Here is a 20,365-nt window from a genome sequence, read left to right as displayed (position 1 = left end):
TTCAAAGTGGGTCCCCAAACCCTGCTTAGATTTCAGACTGAAATAGTATCCCACCGAAGCCATGACTTGGTATCCTCATCATCTGGGCTTTGTCTCAGAAATTCTAGGAAATTGGTTATCTTTTTGGAACACTTATTTTCTTAGCCTTTTGTGGCTCATATACCTCTGAACACACTCATGTACTCCTCCTGATAGCGCTTTCTAGAAGGCCGATGTTGCCAAACGCCGCAATCATGAGAGACTCAGCCACATCCATGTTCTCCATCTCTCTGCAGTTGTCTCTCTCTAAACTCTTTCCCTCCTTTTTCAGATTTGGAGGTTCTATGCAACTGGACTATATTCTCGCGTGGCTCTGTATTTTATACAGTGATCCCTTATTACAACCTAGATTTGTTTTGTTTTCCCAATTCCATTAATTTGGAAATGCCATCACCATGAAAAGCCGTGTTTGGGGCTCTACCCCTGTACCAAGACATCTGCTTAGACGGCATTTCTTTAAATCACCAACATAGGACCCAGTTATATTTCAGGCACCTGGTCTCTGCCACATGTGTCACCTACAAAGCAACCATGACCTCAGTGAATGGGATTTTGCCTCCTTTGGGACATCAGGCATTTTCAGCAAACCACAGAATCTAAAGCTAAAGCCAGTCTAAGAGGATCATCTAGAGCAATCTTCCGGATTTTCCAGAGACAGAAACTTGAGTGCTTGTTTAAGAGACTTGCTCAAAGTCACATCTAGGGGGCAGCTTACAGGTTCCTGATTGCTCCAGCAATCTTTCCACCAGTGAGACTTCCCAGTGAAGATATAAAAGACATATTTATGAAAAAATGTAGCTGACATGGCATGAGGAGAGGATGACAGATGATACCTTAGATCCGTTCTCATGGTGATCCATTCTCAGCACTAAATTACTTTTTGCCTTATTACAAAAGGAAATATACTTTAGTTGTAAAATACGTTTAAAATACAAATAAACAGAAAGAAAAAAATTTAAACTGTCCGCTGTATCTCCACCTAAAAATAACCAATCGTACATTGGACATTTAGCATATATCATCCCAATGTTGTTTTTCTAACGTGGACGTATGTACAACAATGTAATGGCGCCGTGTGAGCCACTTTGTGACCTGCCTCTTTTACCTAACAACATATCGTGACTTTCTTTTCATACTGTTAAACTTTCTTCTTCATCATCACCTGTACTACCTGCCGAGTACTCCACGGTACAACTCATCTCCTCTTCTTGAACATTTCTGGCTTCTCCGAAATTCTTAAAGATTATCAGCAACTTTGAAATTAATACCCTTCTAGCTAAATTTCTATGCGGACCATGAAAAATTCATAAGGATAAATTCCTAGAGTTGGAACTGCTAAGGCAAAAAGTATGCGCAGTGGTGAGGCTCTCAGTAGGTGCCGACAAACTGAGAACTATATTTAAAAGAGACACTGACAAACTGGAAGGTGTCCAGAGGATGACAACCAAAATGTCTATTCAACATGTCCTCGAGGCAGGCTGAAGGGACTGGGTGTGCCTGGCAAACTCAGGCAGGAAGATAAATTCCCTCCAAAGGGAAAGGACTTTTGCTTTCCTGTCTCTTTGTTCCTTGTTTAAAATCAGGAATCATTCCCTGATTCAACAATGTCAGGGGACACCGTGGCGGAAAGGGAGTACCTGCGCTGGATACAAAGCGGCTGCATCTCAGCTTTGTGTCATGCTTTGTGATGCTGGGGCTGGGCAGCCACACTCTTCCTGTGCCAGGCCGGTCCAGGCTGGTCCAGGGGGCTCCCTGTTGGCCTCTGCCCTCAGGGAACATGAGAGGAAAGCCACAAGAGGGAGCAAGCCTGGCTCCTTCCACGTTCTTCTGTTCCTTTCAGCATCACCCCAGGGACAGTCCCCCATCTTCACAGCAGCAAGTGATTTCACTTCGTTGTTTTTCCAACGCTCTCAGACCTGGCCTCATCGGCACAGCTCCCTCCTCAGAGATCTGGTTCCTAGCTCCCCGGGACCCTTCTCTGAGCTCCTAAGTTTTCATAATTCTGACCTCTTCCCCTGTTCCCATCTCAAGGGGTGACAGCTTCTTCCTCCCCTTCTTTACCTTTCCCTTTTTATAATATCTAGTTAACAACTATATACCAGATTCTCTCTGTTAAAATGACTGGTGGGATTCTGGTCTTTAGTGGACCCTGACTGATATGGTTCCCTATCACTGGAGCTGGTAAATTGAGGAGTAACCTCATGTCCAGGATATTATAAAGGAAATTCCTGAACTGAGAGAAAATTAAGCCAGATCAGTAGTCTTAAAAGTACTCTTGTCAGTGCAATCCTTTTCACAACTATAATTTTATGCTAAACTCAAGGTATAATATATAAAAGTAGGGGTGCTTTGGCTGAAATGCAAGTATGGAGCATCCTGCCCCTTACTTGCATGGCCTCACTCTACCAGCAGCATCTACAGAGCCCTGTTCCCTCCTGCCCTGCCCCGTCCTTCTGTGGAACTCTTGGGTTCAGTAGAGCCCAGTCTGGCAACCACTAATCAACACAACATGAGTCCCTTTCCAAATCTCATGATTCTGTAACTCTGCAATTCTTCTTGAATGGTCCAGGGCTCTCTGGACATCTATACGGCCCCAGTAACAGTTCAAGCGAAGCAGAAGATCTCGGCCACCAAGTGCCTGATAAACACCTGGCTGTCCCACCTACAGCCCCCTCTTTCGACCACAACCAAGAGATCCTTTCCGGCCAGGCTGGGGTAATACGGTGCAGAAACCACTATTATTGAGTCACTGCCATTCCTGCTGTTAAGAATAGGTCAGCATTTTTCATTATGAGCCTCCTTCTTTCAGAGGTTTCTAACATGATTTTAAAAAAATCTGCTCTAGCTTAAAGTTTGGCATGAAAGTTCTTGGCTCCAGGCTGTACTTTCTTTCAGTAAAACTACTAAAAGTGTGTTTAGCTACTCTAGAGCTCAGAGAGAGCACTGAGAAGTCCTGAATAGGAGAAATCTGAAGTTTGAAATATCCCCTTTCCCCCTCAAAATCTATTAAAGCTTCCATTTCTTAAAAAAAATTTTTTTTCAGGCTATTTGCTGAAAACGTAGCCTTTTGTTTTCAGTTGTTAAATTGAACCAGGTCTTTGTGATACTCGAACTGTTCAAAATAAAAGAGTTTGATGCAAACAAGAATCTTCATATTAAAGGTGGTTTTCCCCAGGGCACCTGGGTGGCTCAGTCCTTAAGCGTCTGCCTTCGCTCAGGGCTTGATCCCTGCATTCTAGGATCAAGCCCAGCACCAGGCTCCTCCGCTGGAAGCCTGCTTCTTCCTCTCCCACTCCCCCTGCTTGTGTTCCCTCTCTCACTGGCTGTCTCTCTCTCTGTCAAATAAATAAATAAAATCTTAAAAAAAAAAAAAAGGTGGTTTTCCCACATTCATCTTCCGCTATAGTTTGGTTTTAGCTTATGTCTTTGCCTTCTTTAATCCCCCCAAAAATAGGGTCACATGGCTTTTGAAACAAATTCCAAAATGTAAATTTTGCATTGGTGGTATTTATACCCTGCAGATAATTTTTCTTTATATCTTCTCTACTACTGTCAACAGAGGTGGTGAGTGGTAAGTATCAGAATTATTCCCTCTTCACAGAAGAAAAGGTAGAAGCTCAGAGAGCTTGACTTGCTTAAAATCCTGCTCAAAGCCAGACTAGGAAGCAGATCGCCTCGATACCTGCCCTGGGCTTGCTTGGAAAGGGATACTGCTTTCCTAAAGAACTATAGCATGAGCAAACCCTAGCAAAGACAGAGAAAAGGGGAAGTCACCCAATCCAGGAACATCTGCAAACTGGAGCAACTTGTTGCATTGATGGGCTTTCCCTCTCCGGGGAAGTTCCTCCCACCCATGGAGGCCCAGGCAGTTCCAGAGTACCCCCTCTGCTCCCCTGCTTTGGGGACACAGTTCAGGTCACTACCAGGAAAACACCTTTATCCCCACACTTGTCCTCAGTGCTGGGAAGGGCATAGGCTCTGGAGAAATCCAAAGAAATGTGGACTGAAATCCTAGCTTTGCCACTCACAATGAGGGGCAGCCTGGTTCTACCTCTGACAGAGAGATAAAACAAAAACAAGAAACAAATAAAAAAAAAAAAAACCCAACCCACTACCTCAAAAGGTTTCTGTGATCAGTAAAAACACCCAACACACCAGGGTGCCTGGGTGGCTCAGTCAGTTAAGTGTCCAACTCTTGATTTTGGCTCAGGTCATGATCTCAGAGTCATGAGATCGAGCCCTGTGTCGGGTTCTGCACTGAGTGTGGAGCCTGCTTAAGATTCTCTCTCTTCCTCTCCTTCTGCCCCTCCACCCGCTCATTTGCTCTCCCTCTAAATTAATTAATTAATTAAAAATACCCAATGCAAAATTCAATAAATTGTAGCTACTGATAAGTGAACATAAACATTGCCCCCCCCCAAAAAAACATAAAAAGGAAGGAAAAGAGAAGAAAAAAAGAAAAAGGTAGGTATTCAACAGATATCTGTTGATAAAAGAGGGGACACTATGAATATGTTCCTCCTTAAAAGATGGAAAGTACAGACAGTCATTTAAGACTACAAACAAGGATCTGTGTGGAAAATACTGTTGGAAAAGTGTGCAGGAATCTGCTGGCTTGTAAGACCCAGTGACCCTGGGTGTGTTGGGCCACTGTGCAGCCTGGCTTTACGATTCAGCCAGTGACTGTGGGCTGTGGTTCCTGAACCATCCTATCCTTTCTCCCAATTCCAATATCTGTCACCTGTTAGTTCACCCATTTATTTTTCCAACATCCCTCATTCTCGAACATTTCCTGAGCGTCTACCGTATCTCAGGCATCGTGCTAGGTACTGGGGATACAGAAGAATGCAAACCAGGGCTCAGTCTAGGGTAAGCTGTGAGGCATTCACCTCAAATATACAATCTAAGGGGCCTCCAAACACAGTAATCAAAATAAGTAACATTTTGATGCAATACCTTCATTAAACAACATCAATACAAAAAAGTCCATGACAAACGAAATATCAAAATTTTAAATAAAGACAAGATCCTGAACAGGGCTGTGTTGAGCCATACCGGAGCTCAAGCAAAAGGGAAAACCAGTAATACTGGCCCGGTCTTATTTTAAATTTTTATATTTTATCCATCATCAATTTGGGGGGTATTAATACTGATCACTTCAAATACTACACTAAAATATTATTTATCTGGATTAAAGAGATTTTGGCATCCCCTCAGATTTCTGACTCTAATCTTGGCCCTAAATGAGACACCTCTTATAGTCAGCTGAAACCTGAAATCCCCGGAGTCGCCGCAGGAAGCAGTCTAAAGGCATTAAAGATCTATCACGACGTCCAGGCTGAGAAAGATCAAGTGAGGAGCAGGCAGCACAAGGCTGGTCAGGAGCGACACCCAAACCAGGCCTTCTGTCGGATCTTCTTTATGCTTCACCATGCAACCTTCGTGCCTCTTTCACCCCTTGACAGTGTGAGGTGGTTCTGTGCCATTCACAGCCCCTGTACACACAGTCCCACATAGCAACCAGGTTTCCGCAGGCAGGGCTTCCGCTCTGTGGCACGTTGTCCCAGCCTTGCCCGGCTGGCTCCTGGTCGTGATGGTCGAGTCTGCTCCAAGACTGAGTGACCACCATGGTTCCCTGAGCTGTGCCTGGGTTACACGATGGGCTCCATATTCAAGGCGGTCCAAACACTCAAATCCCAACATAGCACTGAGGATTACCATGCTGTGTGGGAACATGATAGCCAGACACAACCGGTATAAACACGACCCGCTTGACTTCTTCTCAGAATATTCTAAAGCATCCAGTTCCTCTCTCCCAGGCTTCCCCAGGCAGGGCTTTGCCCCTTCTGTCCTTCCCACAGCCAACTCCTTCTACTCTGCAGCACGTTGCTGCTGTAAGCAAGTAAGTAAGCCCCCGATAGCAGAGGCTATCCGCTGTTAACTAACTCAGACTACATTCCCCAGCCTCCCTTGCACCTACATTTGGCTGTGCCTCCCTTTTAGCCAATGAAGTGTGAATAGTAGGGACTTGGCCATTTTGAGACTTCCGTGTGTAATCCTCTTTTCCTCTGCTCCCCATCTGGCTAAATGGAGAGAGAACACTGTAGACTTCCAGAATAATGGAGCCAAGGCAAAGAAAGCATGGGTCCTTGGATGAACATACGGAGAGCCCCCAACCAGATGGAAATAAACTTTGGAAAATAAAAAATAAGCTCATTGAGATTTGGGGGTCTATTATAGCAACTAGCCTATCCTGACTAGTATCTTCCCCAACTAGACTATAAACTCACTGGCTGGCTCTGTATCTGATGTGTCTCTGTATTCTCAACAGTGAGAGCACACAGTAGGTATGCAGTACAATCCTGTGGTAATTAGGCACCTCTATTTCCCCATTTTTTTAAAGATTTTATTTATTTACTTGAGATAGAGCAAGAGAGAGCGAGAGAGAACACAGAGGGAAAGGGAGAAGCGGACTCCCCGCTGAGCAGGCAGCCTGATGCGGGACTCCATCCCAAGACCCTGAGATCATGACCTGAGCTGAAGACAGATGCTTCACCGACTGAGCCACCCAGTCACCCACCTCTATTTCCCTCTTGAAGCTATTATAAAAAGTACATCCACCATCATTATCAATAGAATGATAATTATGAATTGCTCTCCATCTCTTTATACTGAAAATGAAGGCAAAATATTCCTAGAAACCCCTGTTAATTATGATCACTAAATAGAATGATTCATGCTTCTTAAATGCCACTTCATAATCAGCTAATAATTTAAATATAAACAAACATACAAAGGCAGAGGATGGAGTCAGAATGGGAGCCCCAGACACATACTTGAGTTTTCCTCTGGAAAGATTTCTAATGCACTATAGAGTCTTAGGATATGTTTCTGCTCCATGCATATCACAGCTGACATCTTGTCAAAACCAAGGGAAATAATTGCATCCCCGAGAAAGAGTATCATGCAGGCAGCAATTTAAATGTGGCACTGCTCATGAGCACCGATTTACTAACATCTCACTGTATATAACCGTGCGTGGTAGGAGAAGAGCTTATACATCCTTACCAAGATTTAGGCATAAAAACAAAATCTGTTATGCTTCCAATTCAAAAGAAGAAAGAACAAAGGAAAAGGGAATAGCATATCAAGCTGTGTTTCTTCCTCTTAGAAATAAACTTTTAAAGAAATCTAAGTCCTAGTCTGCTCACCTCCATTTGAGATGGGGTGGACAAGACATCAGCCAGTCGGCTCAGGTCTTGAGGGAGAAGAAAAACAACCTATCTTGTGAGGTTATTAAACTAACACCTCAGCAAGCCACAGGCACACTACTCATTTATTACACAAAACCGAAATCTTCTGACAGTCCATAATTATGTGCTGAGAACTCTAATGAATAACTCCGCATCAGAAGGATTCACAAAACTTTGATCAGTGTCCCGAGAGACAGAGGGTCAAGATGAACCTTGAAATCTGATTAACATCACCCATTCCCATCCAGCATTCTAAAAACACTGTTTGCAAGCTCTCCATTCTTCACCTGGATGTTTTGAAAACTTAATTTTGCCAAACATCCTAGAGCAATTATAAAAAATATTACAAAAAGTCACTTTTGAAACAGACTTAAGATAGAGTTTATATAATTTCCCAGGTGCAATTCTCCATACCTTTTTGATCCTAGGGCCATAATCATAAAAAAGTTACACTGTAGGGCTCAACACTGTACTATATTAGATGGGTAACTGGCTATCATTTTGTATCTTGTCCTCTGTAAGCGACCAAGATTTTAGGAGACCTGCGCGTGAAGTGGTGATGTGTTTATTTTTTATTTTTTTAAAGTAGGCTCCATGTTCAGCATGGAACTCCACGTGGAGTCTAATGAAGGGCCCAAACCCACGACCTTGAGATCAAGACCTGAGCTGAGGTCAAGAGTCGGATGTCCAAACCGACTGAACCACCCAGGCACCCCTCAAGTGGTGATGTGTTTAAAATGGGCCATCCACAAACCCTTTTTTGCTCTTCCCTTTAGCTTTAAGACATATGAAGCAGGAAACAGAAATCTGATTTAACTGAAGCTAAATCATCTGGAGAAGGAATAGAACGCATGTTGATGGTTTCATCAACAGTTTGGTTCAAATGAGGATGGGGTGTGTGTGTGTGCGTGCGCACGCACAAAATGAAAACATGACTGCCCTCTGGGCCCTCTCAGTAGGGTTAAAGAAGGAAGGGCAAAAACAAAATGAAACAAACCAAATACCACATGCCACCGCCCGAAATGACTGCATGAGAGGCAGACATCACTAATCAATACCCCACTCTTTCCGACTGAGCCCGCAGTCTGTAATCCTTACCCCAGCCCTCTCGGCACTGGCTACCTGACACATGGAATTGAGACACTAAAGTGAAATCCAGTTTCCAGCTCTGAATCTGTCCAATTACTAATGAATGTTTGAAACGGATAAGACATCAGAGTTGCTCAACTCTCCCATTTACGGGTAAAGAAAATGAGCAATGGAGATGTTAATAGACTTTTCAAAGGCCAAACAGCCAATCCACAGGGATTTTTTAATTGAAATCTTCAGATTTTTAAAATACTCTCTCTTGGTATGATTTATGCCATTGAAGACATGTACAACAAGGTTCAAGAGTAAAGGGATTTGAGCAAACTCTCAGTGTGTTCTACAAACGGAGCCAAACAAAAATCCACTGCAGAAAGTATAAGGAGAGCTGTAAAATCACTCTCAACCTTGAACTTTGTGCAAGACGATCAGTCAAGCTTACCAGAGACCCTGTCTCCTGTATCATTTGCCTACATCAACAATCTCTGGTATCGCTTGCTACTTCATGCCAGAATAAAGGAAGATACATGTAGAAATTACCTCTAGAGAAAGAACGTGCCACTGCTGGACCATTCTGGGCTCACACCATTTACTCCACGGTCACATCGCATCACCCACCTCTTTCAGGGGGCCGATGTGGAGCCACTCAGGGCTCAGTGGCTATTCAAAGTCTGAGGTCAGGTTTTTCAGAACAAAACAAAACTTTTCCAGTCCCAGTTTGATAATAATTATTCTGTGTTTTTGGCTTAGTAGCATTAAAAACCCAGCAAGCAGTCCTCTGGGAGAGAGAAAAGGACTATGAAGCCCTCCAAACCTCTGATCTATCTTCCTTCTCTCTCTCTCTCTCTCTCACACGCAAGTGCGAGCGTGCACACACACACACACATGCACACACACTTTCTCCTCCTCTATTCCCAGAGGAGCCCCTCCTTCCTCACAGGGAGAGGAGCCCCTGGAATGCCCTCCATCTTGGGTTGTCTAAGCGTGAAGAACCCTTGGGAGCAATGTATGTGCAAGAAGAGGGAAAAGAGTGGCAAACTGCTTGTGCGATAAAGCCAAAAGCCTCCAGCAGGTTCTCCGTGGTGGAGGAGAAACAGCCACGGGGAAGGACTTCACACACGGAGACGAGGAGGAGCAGCTGGGGAGGAGGTGGAAGTGGGTGACAAAGACATGGAGCCAGAAACAGAGCTGTGAGGAAGAAGGGGGAAAAAAGGCTGAGCAGCCGAAAGCTGGTGGTTAAAATAACTCGTGGTAACAGAGTGTTCTTTGTTACCACACACTGCTCTTTGTTATCACACATTACAGAAAGTTATAAACAACAGAAGCATGCGGTACACTAAAGCTGCTTTTCAAGCTCCGGGCTCTGGTGACCTAACAAACTCCCTGGCTTCCCCCTGTGTAGACGGAGGCCGCTTCCAGAACACCATGTCAGCCCTGTGGCCATTAATCTCCCTATCTCCACCGACGCAGCAATCTTCTACACTATGTGGCACCGTGCTCTTTGCCGAGATGCCTTTTGCGTTCACACTGATGCGGGTCAGAGAGACGCAGGCAGGGCTGGTCCCATCTGTGATGAAAAGTGACTGTCGAGTTCTACAAGCAAAGGGATGCAAAACTTTTCTGAGGGAATTAAAAAAGCCCAGAGAAAATTATCTCATTTGGGTTTATACATAAAATTAGACACTCAACAGCAACAAGAAAACAGCTTGCCTATGAAGGCAGCGGACAGACACAGCCAAGGGTCGGCACGAGGAACAGACCGCCGTGGTGGGTCTGAAGACCCTTCTCTCTCCCGCTGCCCTGAGCACCAGCTTTCCTGACAGCCATGCTGCCCTCCCGCTTTGGCCCCCCATCTACCAACCACGGGGGACAGAGTGCACTGACGAGCATTCTGGTGGGAGGAGGAGACACGGTACCCCCAGCCCTACTTCTCCCCATGACGTCACAGGACAGCCAATGGAGCTGGTCAGGTCACCTCTGCCCCCTCCGAGGCCTTCCTCTCTGACCTCTCTTCCTCACCACGTCAGTTATCTCTGCCCTCAGGAGCCCACATGGATGTTCTCACTGCCAGAGCTCTCTCTCAGCCTCCACTCCACTTGACATCTCAGTCGCAGTGGTCAGACACTAAGGAGCACTTCCTCCTCACTCAGACCCCCACCACTGTGTCACTCTAGACTGCATAATCAATCACTCTTCCTCTATCACTGAGGGCTTTTCATATGCCCGCCATTTAGGAGTCGATGTTTTCTCAAGGTTGCCTTTTCTCCTCATTTCATCCTCTGCATCGTGAGAATGCTGGGTTTCTTCCTGGACCGCTGGCAAAGAGTATGGAGAAAAACTATGTCTAACTCATCTATGAGTGCCCCTTAGCAGGTGCCCAAATCCCAAGCTGGGAGCATGCCTGATCCACTCTTGTTATCACCAGAGCCCATCATTTGTCCTTCCGTGAGATCTCTCAGATCTGTTTTCTCATCATTCCCACTGCCGCCTTCTTATATCATCCTGGCCAGGCTGTAGCCAGAGTTGTAACCTAACTGGTCCCCATGCTTCTACCTCTTCCCCTGTCCATTCCATCCTTCAGAGGACCCCCAACATTACCTTCTGAAAGACAGATATGCCTCATATCCCTATCATAACTGTATTCTTTCAACTGCTTCCCTTCACCCTTGCATGGGATGATGTCCAAATTTTGCAGAATGAGAAATTCAGTGCCCCTAATAATTTGGCCTCAACCTCCAAACATATCTACCACTGCACATATCTTACACCCTAGCCCTACTGATATACTCAACATATATTTTCAGTCTTCTCTTTCTCTGAGTTTGTGGTTCTATTGGCCAGGGATTTGCTTGCCTCTCCCTCAGCCCAGTGAAACCCACATCTCGAGTGCTAGCTGGAGGATCATGACTCTGTGAGGCAGCCCCAGCCCTAGTCTAGGGTGGTGAGTCATTTATTCCCTCCCTGAGTTATCAGAACACTTACCCCTATCTCCGTCATATCACTGAACATGTTATAGTCCAAGCCATATCTTTATGTGTACCAGACTGTGAACGCTCGGAGACCAGGGTCCCAGTCCGGGCATTCCCAGGACTTAACACGGCACCTGGCATATTTGTGGAATGTTTACTACACTGGGTTGAAGGCAATGAAATTTCAAAAGAACTGATCAGCAACACATCTTTCACAATTAATCACACAGAGGAAATTGTGAAAAGTGGGTGTCTCTAGAGAGAAAAAGTGATGGAATGTGTCAAGAGACAGACTTACTTTCCACTGCATATCCTTTTTATGAGTTTTAGGTGTTTTACTACCTATGTGCACTATTTTTCAATGCAGTCTGAGGAGGTGCCTGGCACTGCACATAGTGGGGATTTTAGGAATCGTGGAACAACTTCACTAACCAAAGAAATTCATGAACCTGGGGTAACTTCCATGTAGATTGTTCTGTTTTCCCCTCCACTCCCACAGAGCAATGCTGTTCTTCAGTTGTTGCATTCTGTACAACCTGCTAACAGAATGATTTATGGACACGTGCTCCCTGCTGGGTCGTGAGCCCCGAGAAGGCAGGGACTCTCCACTCCTCACCTTCACGGCCTCTACAAGCTTCCAATGTACCGCTCTGCACACACTTGGCTGTCAGCTTGTAACTGTTTAATTGAATTGGACTGACCATGAAAATAAGGCAGAGTTTCAGATTTTTTTAAAATAGCAATAATTACACTAGTTTGCTGCTAATAATCCATGTTAAGTGGAGGCAAGGAAGAGAAAACCTAAAATACTGCTAATAGGTAACAGTGAAAATATTAGGTTTACTACGGTCAGACTGAGTACAGAGCTGGAAGAGCCGTAAAAACATAACGGACTTTGATATTTTGCCATTCCTTATTTAGGTTGTGGATTCATATGTATTCTTCCTTCTCTACTTTTCCTGGCAAAACGAGCATTGTCCTTTCACGTGAGAGCCCTGAATATAAGCACAGCCACCACCCTACGGAATCACTACAGGTAGAAGAGGAGAAAAAGTTTAGAGATGAAAAGAGGAAAAGGAAAAATGGATTCTGAGATGACATCCTTAGAAACAAAATCGGACAACAATCAGCAATTTCCAGGTAGATCTAAAACCTCACTCCCCTGGTGAAAACACTCCAACCAAATCCTTTCACGCCTGGGAAGCAGTTTGCAAGCCCCCCCACCGTGACGAAGAAGAGCCCGCGCAGGACGTGGACCCCGTCCTCACAAAGCTGAACAGACAGCTATCCTGACAAGCACATTAAAAGTTAGAAAACAATGCTCGCCTCGGCAGCACGCACTAAGACTGGAACGATACAGAGAAGATTAACATGGCCTTCATGCAAGGATGAAACATAAAAGTTAGAAAACAATAGGGAATTTAAGGAGAAAAAAAAACTACAACAACACAGGATCCATACATATAAGCACCAAATACAGAAATATGTAGTATCCATCCATGTGTCTATGTGACACGACAGGTACAGGATCCATACATATAAGCACCAAATACAGAAATATGTAGTATCCATCCATGTGTCTATGTGACACGACAGGTACAGGTCCTAAGGGGCCCCAAGCCTGTCACACAGTCCAAGCCTCACCATTTCCTCCAGGAAGTCCTCCCCTTTCCTCCTCCTCTCTCTCCTTCTCTGTCTCCCTACACACACATACACACACATATGTTCTCTCTGGCCCCTGAACACACCAGAGATTTACCCTGCTTGTCCCATTTCACCACCATCCATTTGTATTATGATCACTTATGGTGTAACCAACCCAATGAACTTTAGATCACTTGCATACAGACTCTGCAGCTCACTCACTCACTAGTAAACGCCACTAATTCATGCTCCACGGAATGCAGCTCACTGGCGAGACAAGGTGTGAGCACAGCATGGTAGATCTGGATTTGTCCTTCCTCCCCACAAGCCCTACAAGAATTCTACTTCTCACAGGGAGTAACAATAACTAATATGGGAAGGGAAGGTAATAAAAGAGAAGTTAGGGGCATAGAGATAAATCCTTCTTCTCAGGTCACTTACAATAATTAATTGACTTGCCTCTTTTGGAAACAAGTATTAGGCTTTATTTTCCTTTGTAGTCCCATTGCTTGGCCCAATTATTCATATAAAACACACACTTAATAAATATTTGGTGATTTAGTTAGTTCATTAAAGGGGAGAGAAAGGTAAGAAAAAGAAATGTTCTCAATTAGTACTCCCTGAAATGAGAAATAAATAAGGTCAACAGAAGAGAAGTACAACTCTCCCTTACTTTGCCCATCCTCAGTGTGTCCTAAGTGATTCAGTAAGGTGTCTGTCCCTTACCCCCAAATTTGAAAGGATATTAAAAGTTCACAGGACACACAGCAAAAGAAACAATCAACAAAACAAAAAGACAACCTACTGAATGGGAGAAGATATTTATAAATGAGATAGCCAATAAGGGGTTAATATCAAAAATATATAAAGAACTTATAAAACTCAAGTACTCAAAAACCCCCCAAACAACCCAATTAAAAAATAGGCAGAAGACATGAATAGACATGTTGGAGATGTCTCGCCAAAGAAGACATCCAGATGGCCAACAGACACACCAAAAGATGCTCAATATCATCAATTATCAGGGACATGCAAACCAAAACTACAATGAGATACCACCTCACACCTGTCAGGATGGCTAAAATCAACAACACAAGAAACAACAGGTGTTGGCAAGGATGTGGAGAAAAAGGAACCCTCAGGCACTGTTGGTGGGAATGCAAACTGGTGCAGCCAACTGTGGAAAACAGTATGGAGGTTCCTCAAAAAGTCAAAAATAGAACTACCAAATTCCATTACTGGGTATTTACCCAAAGAATACAAAAACATTAATTCAAAAAGATACATGCACCCCTATGTTATTACAGCATTATTTATAATAGCCAAATTACAGCAGCAGCCCAAGTGTCCACTGAGAGATGAATGAATAAAGAAGATGTGGTCTATATATACAACAGAATACCACTCAGCCATCAAAAAGAATGAAATCCTGCCATTTGCAATGACAGTGTATAATGCTAAGGGAAATAAGTCAGTCAGTGAAAGACAAATACCATATGGTTTTACTCTTACGTGGAATTTAAGAAACAAAACAAATGAACAAAGAAAAATAGAGACAAACAAAAAACAGACTTAAATACAGAGAACCACCTGGTGGTTAGCAGAGGGGAGGGGGGTGGGGGTGGTGAACGCATTTTAGATGGAATTCGCCTCAGTAAATATTTACTGAGTACCAGCTATATATAGGTTGTGTTTCCGATACAGAGAGGAAAGAGATAAATAAGACCTGTTCTTTCCCACAAGAATCTTACAGTCTAGTATCCTGTTCCTTAAAAATTGCAGTGCCTTTTATTATTATGCAAAACAACACAATGAAATTTCACAACATTTATAAAGTCATATGTTTTTTAAACCACAGCCAAAAGAGATACACTAGTATTCCTTTTCAAAAAGCACAAGTACTTCACTGCCAAATCCCACACTGCAGCCTGCCAGTCCTAAGGGCCTCACCCCGAAAGACCTGTCGTCAGTCCTCAGAAAGAAAATGAAATAGACAAGTCTTCAGAAGGAGCTACCAATGGCTTCATTGTGACAAAAACATCTATATCCATATGTCCATGTTAAAAAAAAAAAAAAGCTGGTGGAAAGGCTTATCCCCCACAGCTTCATTTAAACAAAATGTAAATGTTTGCTTTACTTTTATTTTTATGGACTGCTCTCAAAGATTCTGGTCTGGGCTAGTTTTTCATGTCTCTTAATAACCCAAATAGTCACGTCTGCCACCAACTGCAGGGTGAGAGCTGAAACTCAGTTCTGTGGGGACACATCCCTCCATTATATAAAGGGGACAGATATCACCTATGTAATAGCTCAGTTTAATACATTTATCTCAAAATTAAAAGTGAAAATGCTTAGAAAAAAAAAAGAAAATGTCTGAAAAGTCTGATCTTGAATAGTGTACATTTCCCTTCACAAAAGTTTTGAGAGAACAAATATATGTGCACATGTGTCAGTGTCTGTTTGTATATTAAAGATTATACAAAACTATGTATTCACATACATAGCTTTCAGAATTCAAGCAACACATGACTAAAGGGGAAAGGAAAACAAATCATTATTGCAAAATTATTGGGGAATTACTGAAGAAGAACATTGCCGAAACATTAAAATGTTAAAAACACAAAATTAAACTGTCAGGTGTCTTCTTCACTAACAAGGTAGTGAAGAGGGAAAAAATTCATACCTCTTTGTGATCAAAAAAGAAGAGTACTTCTTCTTAGACAAAGTGACACCTCCCCTTACGTGTCAAGTTGTTGGTTGAAGGGGTGTTATGTCCAAGAACATTGTTCTTTGTTTGGTCTCATGTGTCCTGTGTCAGTGAGAGCTGTCCTGTCTGGGCTCCCAGGGACTTCAGGATACGTCCTTCCCATTCCCACCCCATTGTGGTCAGTGTGCTTCTTCCAGAAACACGTATGAGGCAGAGCTGTGGTACAGACGATCTGCACTGCCTGCTCCCTCCTCCAGAGGCCCAGCGCTCTCACCCTCTTCTAGAAAACACTACACTTCTCCTTATTGCTGGTTTTTTGCCTACAACCTCACCAGATCCAACACTGTGGTCTTGGCTTAATCAATACTTGATTTGAATTTAAGAAAACCCCGTACATTCATTCACATTGAGGATGATTACACAGACTCACACTCGATGAAAATAAGGCAGGACTTTATTACAGCTCCTGTGGTGTGTCCCAAGAGAATTTGTATTTTAACCTTCTTTGGGACTTAAACAAAATGAGGTAGTCTCAGGCAAGGAAACCTAAGAGCAGAAGGAAAGAAGAAAGCTCCCAAGTCCGCTGAAGCCCCACTGCTGTCCTGCCCAACACCCTTTGGCCTCCTGGTCCAGGACATGGAAATGAGGTGGGAGGCATCGGAATGGTTTTCAGGCCCACGATGCTGGAATCAGGCAAGCTCAGGCTCCGACTATGGCTCAGTCACATGACAGTCACTGTGGCCGCTGTGTCCCTAGGCCTCCTCACCTGCAGGACTGGAGAAGCGCCTCCCTCATAAGGCACAGGAAGTAATAGGCACGGTCACCGCTCAGCCAGAATTGCAGCTGTGACCGCTGTTGCTGGGGCTGCCATTACTACTCCTGCTGGCAAGCGAGAGCCCCAGGACTACGCTTTCTGTGAAGAGACGTTTCATGCACAGCATCATGGTATAACTGCGGGCTCTGGAGGCTGACTTCAAATCCCAGCTTGGCCCCTTTCTGACGTAGCTAAGTTCCTTGAACAATGCACTTAACCTCTCATGCCTTAGCTTCCAGTCATAAAAAGAGGATGATAATATCTGTGGAGTTATCATGAGTGAAGGGAACATGCTTGAAATGTTTGCAAGAGTTGCACATAGTAAGCCTTTTTCCACTTAACCTTAGAGTGTCTGAAATTTTTAAAAGGTATTATTAATGGCAAGAAGCATACTGATAACTTACTGTAAGGTAGGCATTTGGTTAAGCTACACACACGCAATCCCACATATGTACCTATGTGTGTATGTATATTTAATTATCCTCATTTACAGATGACAAAACTGAGGCACAGAGGATGTGAGCAATGTGCTGAGCGGCAGAGTCAGGATTTAAACCCAGGCAGTGTGGCTCCAGAGCCCATGTGCTTAATCGCTATGCTGTGCTGCCTAAAAAAGTGTTAAAACAATGAATGAATGTTCCTGGTGGAAAAATACAGAAAAGAGTCAATGACCTTGACCCTACTGTTTTCAACGAGCAGGGACAGTTTTCAGAAGTGCGCACAAAGGGAGGACAAAGGCATGTGGAGGGCAGGGCAGGGCCGACTCAGTGTTCCCTCTGCAGGCCTGGCAGGGGTTTTCCAGCTCAAGTCAGAAAACAAGAGTGGCCTAAAGACACAAAAAAGAACTCAGGGTTTTGGCCCTAAATCCAAAGTCACTTAGTTTATAGCAAGTTTTAAACGGACAAGGAACAAATGTTTATCATGGGCTTGGCCTTCCGTGGCACCATGAGGGATTGTAAATAATCAGGATACTGGTCTTGAGGAAGCTTTCAGAAGGCCAAGGTATCTTCCACTTCCCTCCTCACCCAGCGCTGACGCCGGCCTGCCCATCTACAGCTTTTCCGGACTGCAGTGGGTGTAGTGGGCTTGGTAGTCTAGACATCCTGCAGCTGAACGTTAGGCCATTTGGGGCCAAAGACATATTCATTGGTCACAACAGGATGAGTTGATGAGAGGCCTTATCAATTCATCAATATCCCTAAGGCCTTACTTCATAAAATCCCATCCAAAAACCTAGGAATTTTAGGTCAATTGTGTGTTGAATCAGTGTTTTGCTATTGACTAATTCTTGGGAGTGATTCATTGTTTTTCTCACCCTGTTTGAATTCAATTTCCTGTCAATGTCTCAACTTCTGGTCCATCTAGATCACCTTTTCAGTGGACGCTTCCCAATAAAAGACAATAAGCAATCTAAAAATCTCAACCAAAAATACTCAACGATGGACAGAAAGAGATGGGGAAGAAACATAGTAGGGAAGACAGAGAGGCTGAGGAGCAAGGGAGAAAATCAAAATGGGTCACTGGACTCTTAAAAAGATGAACATTTTTCATCTACCAGATTAGCAAATACTGTGTTCCTGAGGTGAGGAAGCAACTGGCACTTCCATCCACGGCTAGTGAGCGTGCACACAATCGCCCATGGAGGTGAAATCTGCCAATATCTGCCCAAGTTTAAATGCACACACCCTTTAGACAAGCCATTCCCTGGACACAAACCTTATAACCAGGTGCCATCCCATGCTACCCCAAAAGACACCCAAATCGTGAGTACTTCTACATTTCAGGAGACCTATTCAGGAAAGGGTTTTATGATAACCACAGGACATACAGATTACACACAATATAACCTTACTTAATTAACCAGTTACGTTTTAACAAATATGATGTCCAAGTAGATAGAGATCATATTTGCTGCTATCCCTTTGAGACTAGACTGGGGGTTTGTTTAGGTGGCTGCTATGTTTTATAGAATTCGAGAGTAAGGCTTACTGGATCACGGGTCAAGCCATACCGTAAGAGGAAAGGTCTGGGTTTGAGAAAAGGGGCCACGGGGGTTCTAATCTCTCTTCTGCCTGACAATCCATCCTCTTGAATAAGACACTTCACTCCTCTGATTTCCTTCATCCGTGAGTGACAAACGTGAACTAGCTGTAAATTTGTTTCACTTTTAATGATCCATTTATACTGCAGCTAAACAGAGCTGAATCTCCATCTGCCCACACAGAAGAAAAAAGGAGCTAACGCTTACAATGCGGGTTCTTACTGACTGGCTGGAGTTGGGAGTTGTCCATTATAGTTGACCCTTGAACAACGCAGGAGCCAGAGGCACCAACCCCACATGGTTGAAAATCTGTGTACAATTTCTAACTCACCCAAAACTTTACTAATAGCCTCCTGTTGATCAGAAGCCTTATCGATAACACAGTTGATTAATACATATTTTGTATGTTACATATGTTATATATGTATTTTACAATAAAGTGAACTAGAGAAAAGGAAATGGTGTTAAGAAAATCATAAGAGAAAGTACATTCACAGTGCTGGACTCTAAAAACTCCACATGTCGGTGGCGCCGTCCAGGTCAGACCCATGTTGTCCAAGGCCAAGCAGACTTCTCTTGACCCTGCCAATAACCTCATAAGGTAAGTATTATTATCTTACTTTTTACAGTTTAGAAAACTGAAGCTCAGAAGAGTTAAGTCATTTTCCGGATTCCAGAGCCAGCAAGAGACAGGGCAAGGAATCAAAACCAGATGGATTTTACCCCAAATCTGGGTTCTTTGTCCTTTGCTGTATTTTCTCTACACCTGATAACCCAAACTTACAGGAAAAAAAAAGTCCCCATTGCTGATTTTGTCAAACCAGAGAATGCAGCATCTGAATGCAAACCAAAAAGAGAAATATATTTTTAAGGGAAAATAAGGAAAAAGAGTAAAGATAAGTTTGTTCACCAAAGGATTAAATAGATAATTAAAAATAAAAACCTCTCTGAATCACCATAAATGACTTAAAATCTATGTTTCTACCTCGTGCTAAAATAACCAGATGACTTGCTGTTAATTGACTCTATTTAGACTAAGGTAAATATGGTTTGGTTCTTTTTTGCCCACCGGTTGTATTACAAAGACATAGACTGAATCATTCCTACACCTAGTCCAGGAATAGTTCCAACTCAAAGGTCATTTGTATTGTTAACTCATACCAAAAACAAAAGTCACACATTCATCCTATGAATAACTCCAGAACTCTAAGTCCTCAATGGCCCTTTCTTTAACTTGGTCACCATTTATAATTTTTAAAAAGCAGGGCTAGGGGGTGAGGGGGCAGAGCCGTTACTTAATGTACTTAAATCCATCTAGTAGCTGAAGGACTAAATCAAAAATCAAAGATGAACACAAAAGCTGAAACTGTAACACTTGTAGAAGAAAACTTAGACGGTAAGCTCCCTGACACAGGTCTTGGAGATAATCTTTTTTCAATCTGACATCAAAAGTAAAAGCAACAACCCCAAAAATAAACAAGTGGGACTACATCAAACTAAAAAAAAAAAAAAGAAGAAGAAGAAGAAAGAAAAGAAAAAAGAAAAGAAAAGAAAGAAAAAAGCTTCTACACAGCAAAGGAAACCATCAACAAAATAAAAAGCAACCTACTGAATGGGGGAAGATATTTGAAAATGATATATCCAATAAGGAGTTAATATCCTAAATATATAAAGAATGCACACAACTCAACAGCAAAAACAGCTCCACAACAATCCAATTAAAAAATGGGCAGAAGATCTGAATAGATGTTTTTCCAAAGAAGACACACAAATGGCCAACAGACACATGAAAAGATGCTCAACATCACTCAT

The 20,365-nt window shown here is 43.2% G+C and overlaps 1 protein-coding gene and 1 non-coding gene across 10 annotated transcripts in view; one reads left to right on the top strand and one right to left on the bottom strand.

Annotated features, from left to right (window-relative positions):
- Positions 1–20,365, bottom strand: part of GLIS3 (GLIS family zinc finger 3) — a 619,421-nt gene that overhangs the window by 244,460 nt on the left and 354,596 nt on the right. The gene's annotated exons all lie outside the window — the stretch shown is intronic.
- LOC123776563 (U6 spliceosomal RNA) lies at positions 12,668–12,770 on the top strand. Its single transcript, XR_006775393.1, has one exon. It is a non-coding gene; the product is annotated as a U6 spliceosomal RNA (small nuclear RNA).

Source organism: Ursus americanus, chromosome 34, assembly GCF_024610735.1.
Source record: "Ursus americanus isolate L20-20 chromosome 34, mUrsAme1.1.p, whole genome shotgun sequence".
Taxonomy (NCBI): domain Eukaryota; kingdom Metazoa; phylum Chordata; class Mammalia; order Carnivora; family Ursidae; genus Ursus; species Ursus americanus.
The sequence above is the reverse complement of the archived record's forward strand: the minus strand, read 5'-3'. Positions and strand labels throughout refer to the sequence as shown.